Source organism: Protopterus annectens, chromosome 8.part0 (assembly GCF_019279795.1).
Source record: "Protopterus annectens isolate FY-2018-M chromosome 8.part0, PAN1.0, whole genome shotgun sequence".
NCBI classification, from domain to species: domain Eukaryota; kingdom Metazoa; phylum Chordata; order Ceratodontiformes; family Protopteridae; genus Protopterus; species Protopterus annectens.
The window spans coordinates 1,565,829,583-1,565,841,599 of NC_056741.1; positions in this window are offsets into that span (position 1 = coordinate 1,565,829,583).

The following is a 12,017-nucleotide window of genomic DNA, read 5'->3' on the forward strand; positions in this document are numbered from 1 at the left end:
ACACCACCCACCAATATATCCAATTTTTATAGTGCACTATATGTATTTTTATTTCATAATTTTATATGTTCTGTCATTTTATCCCTTTTGCTAACCTTACCAGTTAGCCTGTTTATTAATTTTCTCAGCTTTATCATCTTCTATTCTAGCCCATATTTCTCTGCGATCTGAAAATTTAGCCATCTCTACCTTATCACTTCATTCATATCCTTTTGTATATATATATGTATATATATATATATATATATATATATATATATATATATATATATATATATATATATGTATATATATATATATATATATATATATATATATATATATATAAATATATATATGTGTATATATATATATATATATATATATATGTATATATATATATATATATATATATATAAACCCATGCGCTGTTTAGCAAACACATTTGTAATTTTTTTCTCTTAATCATATTGAGAAATTCTAGTTGCCAACAATTTAGTGGTTTTCCGTACATAAAATGCACTACAGGATAAACATTCTGCTACATAAATCACACCAAAATTTTACATTTATTGTGCATTTTCACTCCATATGTCCTACTAATATGGTCCAAAGTTTTTTGGTCAGACTTCATTGTCTTACTGTTTTCCCTCCTTCCTTCCTTAAGTTACAGTTAAAGTCTGTCACATTAATTATTTGCATATTTCAATTGCACACTTATTTATTTGTTAAAACGTTTTCTTTTCAGACTTATTTGTGTATGTATATATCACTATTAATATCTGACAAATCTTTCCTCTCTTCTAATATTAAACCACAAACTCAGGTACTACAGCTGTCACATCCACTTTCCCTTTTTTTCCCTTTCTTTGCTCACTTTGCATCTAACAAACATATCCCATTCATTCTTAATTTTTTATACCATTAGATCACTAACAAACTCCAGATATCATTTTGTATACTGTTTATATTTAATACCAGTATTTCTGTATCATCATTTTCCTTTCTTTGCATATTTACTTCCAAAGACCCCCAACTTATTTTTCATAATTATGTTCTTGTTTTCCCAGTCTCCAGTTCTTCATCCTGTCCTTCATCACTTTCTAATACTGCATAATTATCTTCAACTTGTGTATCAGACCTCACTGTCTGCAGACCATGCCCCTCTTCATTTACCCCATCCTTTCTAGTATTTTTTACATTATCTTCTTCATTTCCCCATAATGCTTTCTTCTTTCTCAAATCTTTTCAGTAGCATTTTTATTTAATTGTCCCTCATCTCTTCTTATTCATTTTTCTGTTTCTTGTTCTAACAAAGGGCAGTCAAACCATAATAGTCCACTCTCATAGCATTTTCCACACAGTTGTTTAGAATTCCTTGTAGTATTCCCCCACTCCAACATCTTTAACATCTTCTTTTATTGCAGTCTTGCATCTACAAAATAAAGGTTGTCCCTAGTATCTAACAGTGCCCTTTTTCCCATTTAAAATTATTGTGGTTGATACACACTGCATTTTTACAGTTTCCACCTTCCTGTTCAAAATTTTCTCTCAGCATATATATCCTTAATATCCTGTATTTTATGACAAATCATAAGAAGAAATTAAACTAATATTCTTCTACATATGATGTCCTGAAATGTACATTTAATTTTCTTTGTAACTAATAGCTTAAAGTCTGAAACAGAATTTTTTCCCACTGTGACACCATGCTTTTTTTCTCTGCTTCATTCATAGAGCATGCTACTAAATAATGAGATTCAAATATCACTTCACAAAAGTCTACTTTTATTAAGTGAATTAATGCTCTTAAGTCTGTTAAATCAACCCAGTGGCAAAATAGTATTAACCATAATGTCATCCCTGTTAATGGCTTCATTCAGTGCATTTTATTTTGGCCATGAGTTTTCATTTTCTTTGCACATTAAGTCATTCAGTGTTGCTTCAAAGTTCTTCACTTGCCTTTTCCATGCTACTTCTTTTTTCTGGCTCATTCACAAATTCAGCATAGATCTTTGGAGTTCTTCTTTCAGTATTTGTATCTGTTCTACTCAGTTTACCCAGTCACTGAAGTATGTACTTCATATACCTTCTTCACACACTGAGCATGTACCTTTATTTATACCATCAGTCACAATATTTGTTTCCTTTCCTCCTGGCTTCTAACTAGCACGTTCTGAAGTTTCCTCTTTCTGTAGTACTCATTCTGAATTTGTATACCAGCTAGACTCCTCCGTATCCTTTGTCTCTTCCTCCTGAATTAAGTCAATTAAGACTTGCATTTCAAGTTCTTCACCATTAAAATTAGTCACAACTACCTCTTCCATTTATCTGTCATGCCCCACAGGTCCTACAGTACTCTCAGCTCTGTGCCTGCTATTTTCCTCCATATTGGAATTTTCTAAGCCCTGCGGTGGTGGTGCTGCGGTAGCGTTGTCGCCTCACATTAAGACGTTATCCTGTTCGATTCTTAGCTAAAGCGTCTTGTGTGTGGAGACATGCTTGAATGGGCGTACCTTCATTGAAGGTTGTGCGCCAGGGTTGGCAACTCGGCACGTAAAAATCTGCTGCCAATCATTAGCGGACCTGAGTTCCGCTGTGGCGACCCCTGACCGGGAAAAGCTGAAAGACACAACAACAACAACATTGGAATTTTCTAAGCCCAGTAATAGCCCACAGTTACCACCTAGTGGCTCAGAAAAAAAAAAAAAGAGTAGGGAAAGGTCCCTAGTGCCCTAGTGAAATTTTCCCAAGCTATTATGAATACTGCCTCAAGATTCCCCTGAAAAGAAACCACTGGCTTAGTAGGGCTAACCTGATCAACAAAGTGTAGAAAACTAAATAAGTAAAATATCACATGTTTGGGTTACTCAGCCAGGCTGGAAATGTCACTGTAATGATTATTTTAGCCAAGTGGGATTGTACAGCATTTTGAATATACAAAATACCATCGCACAATATTTTGTTATTCTGAAGATATTGTATTTTATTTCACTGCAGCATTCTCCAGTCTAGGTGCAAATTAAATTACACCGAACACGGTACATCTATATACAACATAGTTATAATTCTGTACTAAGAACCACATGAAGGAAAACCACATGGATAATGAAAAACAAAAAAACAGTTTGTTTAAAAATACAGAAATATTTACAACACTTTTTAATAGAAGCGGTACTTACCAACTGGCTAAATGTCTAGCAGGATCTGTTTCTGGTCCATCCATTTTATTTCATGAAAAGGAGACTGCTCTTTGGAAGGCTGATACTTGTAAATTAGGTGCATTATCAATCTAGTAGTACTCATTTTTTTTTGTTGTTAAATATCTGATTCAACTTGAAACAATGAAATGTGTTATCATCTGAAAAAAAAGCCTGATATTTACTGGTTTACTCAGCTGGATTATAGCCATAGTTGTTTTAGTGACAGTTGCATACTTCAGCCTACATTTAAGTCTAGAACATCATGCAATTGTTTGGATTCTTGATGACAAACATTCTCCAATTGCCATTTACATGACTATGTATGGCTGAAAACTACTTTGAGAGATTCACAAGCTAAGCTTTTTTGCACGGAGCAAGTCTGTCTGTACTTTATGTTGGGTGGAGACCCAAGCATCCCCTAACTTATATTTACTGACTCCAACAATCACACGGCAGTGGGGGAAAAGATATACTGAGTGATCACTGCAAGTGAGCTACAGCTAATTTGCCTTAGGTCTCACACATATTGCCTTAAATCATATCTGGCTTCCCATTTGGTACCACAAAATTTCATTTTTCTTTGTAGTGTATTTATTTATTTATTTATTTATATGTTTATTTACATTTGTTTATCATGGTAATCCAACTGGGCACAAGGCGTGTTTTCAGAGGAGACAAGGTGAAAAAAGTTCCACGCAAAATGTATACATTAAATTTGCAAAAAGTTAGAGTAAGAGAAGAGTAGAAGTGTAATAAAAACATTACAATTTATGAGTACTAGTCTTAACTATTAAAACCAATAAAAAAATAAATTTGTTGAATATGAGCAACTAAGTAGAGCTGTTACAGTGTAGAAATGCCTTATTCACATTGTACGTGTTACAGACATGACTAAACTTCTTAAATATTCATTAAGAGAGAAGAGAGTAAGGTGTATGTGAACAAACAGCAGCAACTAAATATAGTTACTACAGTGCACTACAGGGTGTGAATTGGAGGGGGTAAATCGTATTAGTTTTATTTTCTTTGGATTTAGTATCAGTTGTAAATGAGCTAACCAGGCTTTGAGGGATTGGAAGGATTCTTGAGTAATGTCAAGAGAGGATAAGGACAGGACAAACTGGTATTGAACGGTCAGCGTACTGTATAATGGTGGTTTGTTTTAGCATGTTAATTTATGTCATTGATAAATAAGTTAGAGTATAGGTGTAGCATTTTTATTTTAGGTGAGACATACTTGTACTGGTATAAATGTAATGTTATCATTGAGTCGCGTTATTTAGATAACTTTGAATCAGACAGTAGTACTAGAGCTGAGGTCTAGGCTGCAGAGTATTGAGTAGAAGCTGATAGGATATTGTGTCAAAGAGTTTGGAAAGATCAAGAAAGACTGCATACTAAATGTCTATTTCTGTTTTGGCAAGCAGAGGTTAGAAAAGACAGCAGGACAGTTTTGTTGCTGTGGTATGAGCAGAAGTCATGTTGAGTAGACATAACATATTTTTTTAAGGAATGGTCTGATTTATGAGTGAATTTTAGATATTAGTGGAAATATTGCAGTTGGTCTGTAATTGTAGTTTTATGACTAAGCCACATTTGTATAGAGATATGATGTGGGAGGTTTTCCACAGGGAATGTGCATAGACCTTTTAAATGCTTCTCTTGGTAAGTATAGAGTGTGGGTAGGCTAATCTACTGGTGCCTGTTTTAATATTTAGCAGGAAGATTGTCTGCTTTTAGTGTGCTATGTTTCAATTTGAGTAAAAATCTTTTTATTACACTTCATTTTATGGATTTGATTGCACAAGCGTGTTTATGTTGAATTAATAGCTGAATGATTATGAATGTTTTATAAGGATTGGCAGATGTTATGAAATGTTAATTACATTTGTAAGTGATTATGTTTGCTTCATCTGAGCAGGTGGTTAGTTTATCTTTGTTTCTGGAGAGTATTTATAGTATGGTAGACATTTTGAGGGTTTATTTGTAACTGCGGTAGAAATTTTGGGAGTTCTTTATTTGTGACTGTTGGAGGTTAGCATAGATTTTTGTTAGGGTATATTTGTGTTTTTTGTGATATTTCATAAATTTCTGTATTCTTGGAGATTTGTTTGTGTTTTGTCTTTTAGGAATTGCTTCTAGACCTTGAGCTATGTTTTCAGAAGCTGAATTGTATTATTTGTAAAACATTGGGCAGGTTTTACTTTTACTCTGTCTCTCTCTTTTTTTTCAAATAGGGGCTGTTGGTTGAGAACATTTTATACAGGTATTATTGAAGAAGAAAACATTTTTTTAAGTGGGAGTATCTCTGAGGGGACCAGTTGCAACAATAAAGTGTATCAGTGAAAATGGTTTGGCTAAAGATAGGCTTTTTACCATATTGAAGTGTATATTTCCTGGATATTATTGTCTTTTCTAATGATAAAGGAGGAATGGTGATCATTTAAGGTGTCTGGAAAATGGCTGTGGAAGTTATTTTTTATGGATTAGTAGTTAAGAAATAGTGAAGAATGCTTGCTTTGTTTGATATGTTTGATTTGTTGGGTCTTCAAATAATTGCGTTAGAACAGATTAATGGTCTGCTGTAGAGTACTAGGTTTTATGGCAGACCAGTCAATATCAAGGTGTCCAGATATGATGAACTCTTTGTTTACATGTGAGTGAACAAAGAAAGACTCTTTTCAGTTGTACTGATATTGTCACTCTTTGATGGTATACAGGGGCCTATAATGCATAATCTTTTGAGGGAATTGAGTTTGAGGTTAGTTAGGGGGACTTCAGCTTTGTGTATAGTACAGCTATACTTCCTGCAGGATGTCCTCTTAAGATGAATTACATTATAGCCTAGTTGGAGTGTTTCTTCTACTGTGATATGGGGTTTGAACCAGTTTTCTCTGATTACTAAGCTATCTGAGGATTAGGTTGCTAGCTGTGCTAAAAGTTCAGGGATTTTGTTACAGAAGCTGAATGTGTTCATTTTTGAGGGCAGGATGCTAGCCTGGGTATGCATTGATTACTGCTGGAGGTATATGGGTGTGAATATGTTTTGTGGACTTTGTGAAACTAGATTGAACATCCCCAGATGACTGCATTTTTTTAAGAAGGAGATCAAAATGTGGTTAAATGATGTATCTGCCTTTTTCTATTTGTATGAATGTATCTTTTTATTATGGGTTTTAGTGACCTGTAATAGATAAAGAAAGTTTTGTAAATTTGTAGGTTAATGTTATAGCTATGTGGTGATTTTTTTCTGGCTGGATATTGAATGGAGGAGTATTAAGAGGGAGTTTCTTCACTGTTGTCTGACAATAGATGAGATATTATAACAGTAGCAGAACAATGGATGTTATGTAGTCCAGTCTCGCCTACATTCTTACCCGTGGTTCAGAGACGAACCTCTGCTCTGACTCGGCCATACTCTAAGTCTTTCAATTGGCTCGAAGTCTTTCAGTTGGCTGTGCTAAGAGGTATCCCATGCTGCACTGCTTCTTTTCCACAGATCTCATTTGCTGCTTGTAAAGCTCAGATGTGGTCTCGCTCTTGGCTGTGGCTAAGTATAACTTTTTGTCTTCTTTGACTAAAATTTTGCTCCAAAAGCTATTTTCATAGCTAGATGTGTGTGTTGTTGGTTTGTGGAAGCTGTTTTGTGTGGCCTTTTGTGGCCTTTGTCTTACTTTTGTCTGGTATCCCCTCAGCTGTCTCCCAACTGGCTAGGCCCGTTTCAGTTAGAGGACCTAGTCCTCCCTTGGTTATCTGTTTTCCCTTCTGTGCTCGTTTTGTTTTTAGGTACCTATCCCCTCCGGGTTAGGGCCATTTAAGTTAGAGGACCTAGTCCTTCCCCTTGTTTTTTTCTGTCAGGACTGTTTGAGTTAGAGGTCCTTGTGTGGTGTCTGTAGTTTATTAGATTCTAGTTCCCGCGCTTGTTGCTGGTGTCAGTTTTACTGTTGTGCTGTGTCTAGTATCCTGCTGACCATGTCTAAGGATACAAAAGAACATAAGCCTTCGGGCTTTAAGAAAAGTAGTAAATGTGGGTACAAGATGTCAATTACTGATGGGCACTTGGTGTGTATTTATTGTTTGGGGGCTATACACCTTCAGGAGTCCTGTGCATTCTGTTACGCATTCAGCCCTCATGTTCTTCAAGAAAGGAAGAACAAACTAATTCTGAAGGGACTACTGAAACCCTCCTTCGAGGAAGATTTGGAGAGGTCTTCTAGTGCTAAGTCCTCTCCCTCTAAAAGAGACAAATCATCCAAAGCAAAAAAAGATCTCCGGCTCCGTCTGTATTATCGGAGCCTTCGGAGAAAGTTACTAAGTCTACTGTGGCATCCTCGACTCCACTGTAAGTATTGTTTATGTATATATATATATATATATATATATATATATATATATATATATATATATATATATGTAACTGCTGTGTGTTTAATTGGAACTTATCATAATGCAGTGTAAGCAAATGAAGCTTTTCTTCCCAGGCCTCAATAGAAAATGGATATTACCCAGTTCAACTTTCTCAGTAAACAAAGACAAATATATATATATATATATATATATATATATCTACATATATATATCTACATACATACATATATATATATATATATATATATATATATATATATATATATATCTACATACATACACATATATTTTTTTTTTTTTTTTTTTTTTTTAAACAGTATTTCCCTTTTAAGAATACCATCCTTTTTTTTGTTTGTTTGCATTGGGGATGTTTTTGTGGTTTTGCTATCACTTAGTGTCTGAATAATTTTTTTAAAAATAACAAGTGTTTTAATTGGACAGAAATTTTTTTTATATGTTTTAGTGCTCATGCACACTTATTGACAACTTACCTGCTATTTTTTTCTTTCCTGGTGGTTTTTTTTTTTTTATTCTTTACTGAACTGCTGTTGACAGGTTTTATGTGTTCTGTTTATGATTTACATATAAAGGGATTATGTAGGGAAGTATGTTGTGTGCGCTGTTTATGAACACTTGCCTGACAATTTACCTTCTGACCAACTAATTCTAGCATTGCATACCTGTGTTAAGACTTCTTCCTCAGCTGTAGCATGGGTACTTGTGGTCCTACTGGTTCTTCTCCCACTCTATCTAAAATGAAGAAATAACATTATAAAGAGCCCTTGTTGCCACCACGGGCTCAGGCAGTGCCCCAGCCATTGGTGGGTGAACCTATAATAGGTTCATAGGTTCATAGTTAGGTACTAGGCTATCTGCCTGAAGGCATTTATAAGCCTAGCTGGAATGTGTTGTCTTTTGCCGCCCCCTTAGATTAGTTCCCTGTGCTTCTGTCCAGCAGAGCCATTGAAGTGATCCCTGGAGTAAACTTTCTGTTTCCCATCCACTGGTCAAGGTTTCTTTTGAAGAGGGTTATGTTCCAGAGCATGGCAAGTTTTTGGACAGGAATCTATCCCTCCAGCAAGTCCTATTTATTGTTGTGGTGAGGTTTAGATCCCTGGAGCGTGTGGCTCGAGGGGATATGGTTTTCTTTAGGTGGAGCATGTCCATCAATTTTGGGTTGGACATGGCCTTGTATGTCAGGCAGAGATCACCTCTGAGTAGGCGGTATGCAACCGAGTACAGCTGGAGGTTCTTCAGTCGAGCTGCATAGGGCATCTGCTTGAGGCCAGCGATCCTCTTGGTGAGGAACTTCTGTGGTCTTTCCAGTTGTTGCAGGTGTCTGGTAAGGTACATCCCAAATGGGGCATTGTACTCTATGATGGATCTGATGAGTGATGCGTAGAGGGGCCCAGTGACCTCTTTCGATCTGGATGCAAACCCTTTTGTGATTAGGTGGGCCACATAGAAGGATTTTCTAACCACTTTGGCAATGTGATTATCAAAGGAGAGGTTACTATCTACTTGGGTCCCCAGATCCCTTATTACATCTTCCGTATTTAGGGGGCTACCACCTATGTGGTAATTTGTGGGTACTCTGTTTTTTCCAAAGGGGATGACTATGCACTTTTTGGCATTTAGCTTGAGACCATGGTTTTGACACCAGGTATCTGTCTCAGTGAGACCTTTTTGGAGGATGTCTGTGTCAGCTGGAGAGTCAGTTATAGCCCCTAGTTTGCAGTCATCTGCGAACTTGGTGAGCCATAGTCCTCCTGTGCTTGCCTGTACCTCTGAGAAGTATATGCCGAACAGGGGGGGTCCTAGGACTGAGCCCTGGGGAACGCCACTTGTAATAGGTTTAGAGTCAGACCTAGCTCCTGCAACTCTTACCATGTGGGCTCTGTCCATGAGCCAGTTGGCAACCCATCTCTTGACGTAGGAGTTTATGTTCAGGCCGGTCAGCTTGTCTATAATACCTGAGTGGGGAATAGTGTTGAAGGCCTTTGAGAGGTCTAGTTAAGCTGTGTGGACCACCTTTCCCTCATCTATAGCCTTGGTAACTGTCTCAAAGAAGTCCACCAGGTTTAGGAGGCATGATCTACCCTTAACAAAGCCGAACTGAATTGGGTCCAGTGTTTGGAGGTTTACAATGTCTCTGTTAATGAGATCCATGATGATACGCTCCATAACTTTGCAGACCAAGATAGTCAGGCTTATAGGTCGATAGTTCCTGGGGTCCGTTGTGGCTCCACCTTTGTGGAGTGGAATAACCGTTGCTGTGCACCATTCTGTGGGCACGTAGCCTGTGGAGAGGCTGAGTTTAAACAGTGTGTTTAGGTGAGGGGTTAGTTCATCTTTGAGCTCTTGTAGGATGCAGCCTGGGACACCGTCCAGTCCCATTGATGCTGTGTTTTTGGCTTTGGAAAGGGCTGTTTTAACCTGAGTGTCTGTGATTTCAGGGGCACTACATTCTTCTGGTATAGTTATGGGCCCTTTTGGGGGTGGGGGTGGGGTGAAGTTTGCACTGAACCTGAGTGCCAGGATGTTGGCTATATCAGTCAGTTCAGTGTATTTTGTGCCATTCTGCACTAACTCTGAGCAGATCTGAGAATTGCCACTTAGATTCTTGACGTAGCTAAATAATGCCTTGTGCTTATCTTTGTAGTCCATGGCAATTTTTCTTTCGAAGCTAGCCTTGGATGATTTTATGAGGGAACGTAGTTTCTTGCTGATACTGATCAGGGATGTCTTCCCTTCTTGGGATTTTACTCTTTTCTATACTAGTTTCCTCCTTTTATTGTATAGCTTGTTTATGGCAAGTGTCCACCAGACTGGTTTCCTTTTCTTGGAGGAGTAAGTCTTGGTTTTGCTTGGGATAGCGCGATCCATGCATTCTTGTAGGTGCCCGTAGAGTGCATTAGTAAAGGATTTTGCAGCTTGGACAACGTTATCCTTTAGCATGGGGGCTTTGAAACTTCCCACCTCGGTCTTAAGTAACGCAAAGTTTGTTTTTGAAAAGTTTTTCACAGTGGTTTCTTTGACCAGGGGTGGTGACGGAATGTGGATATCCAGAGTGATTAGTTTATGGTCAGGTCTAACCAGCGAGGGGTTGACCTCTGGTGTGGACCACTGGTCACCCATGTTGGTGATGACCAGGTCCAATATGTTGTCACCTCTGGTGGGGGTGTTAACCAGTTGATCCAAGGCGTTTGAGTTTATAAATTCTAGGAAATGTTGGGCCAGGGAGTTCGTACTTGAGTAGATGTCCTTCAAGGATGCATCTGCAGTCATAACATATGGGTTGTCCTGCCTCAGGCAGCCCTTCGGTCGGACGGATTCCAAAGTCTGGGTCTGGCCTCGACTGATGTCGCACTTCACCCGATGTCATAGCTTCTGGGGTATAAAGGCATCAGCCGACGCCATTTTCCCCAGTCTTTCTTGCCGCGCGGTGCCCGAAGCAGAAGCTGTTCGCAAGTGCCGGTCGGTCAGATCCAGAGATTTCAGCTACCGAAGACTTCTAAAAAAGCTAAGTACCCCGTTGGGGACTCTTTCTTGCCTCAGCCGATGTCAGACAAAGTAAATAATTGTTTAACTTGTGGGAAACAAATACCTCATAAGGATTTCCACTCTTACTGCCTTCCTTGCTTAGGCCCAGACCACGACGTATCAGCTTGTTTAGCCTGTGCTTCCTTCAACCGACGGACACTTAGACGTCGGTCGGAGTATGCAGAAGAGTTTTTTGGATCCGCTTTTGCATATATAATGCCGTCGGAGACTCCGACTACACATTTAGCCAAAAAACGCAAGGAAAAGGACCGACACTCGCGGCCCGCGGTTTCGGCTGAAACCACAGTTAGGCCTACCGCGAGTGTCTCGGTTTCAGCTGAAACCGAGTCCTCGGTTCTTCCTTCTGCCGAAAACATGCCTCCAACAACCGAGGCCAGAGGGGCACCGGCTGAGTCGGCTACAGAAATTCCTACCGAAGAAGCAGGCGCACAAGAATTGTCCGACACCATTCCGTTGGACATCTCTACTCCTGCAAGTGGGGCAGCTAGACCCCCTGCTTCTATGTCTATTAAGGCCTTCTCCAGGGCTAAAGCAGCTAAAATTTCCAAGGCCTTACCTACAAAAGCTTCCTCTCAGAGACCTTCCTCAAGTTCTCAGATTCTCAGCCTTGCTGAGGACCTTATATCTCTGATTAGGGGATCCCAACCTCACCCAGACAGGGCCTCACAACCTCCTCCTGACAAAAGGCCTAGGACTGAACCCCCTGAACCTCTCTCCTCTGATTATTCCTCGGATGGATCAGATTTATCAGACCATCAGGAAGGACCATACTCACCTTATGAGGATTCGGATGCAGAAGACTCAATTCCTTCTGCCTCCCCCCCAGAAGAATTTTCCTTTGGGGAGACTTTACACTCAATGAGGGAACACTTTCAATGGCAGGGTCAGGATTTTTCTGATTCT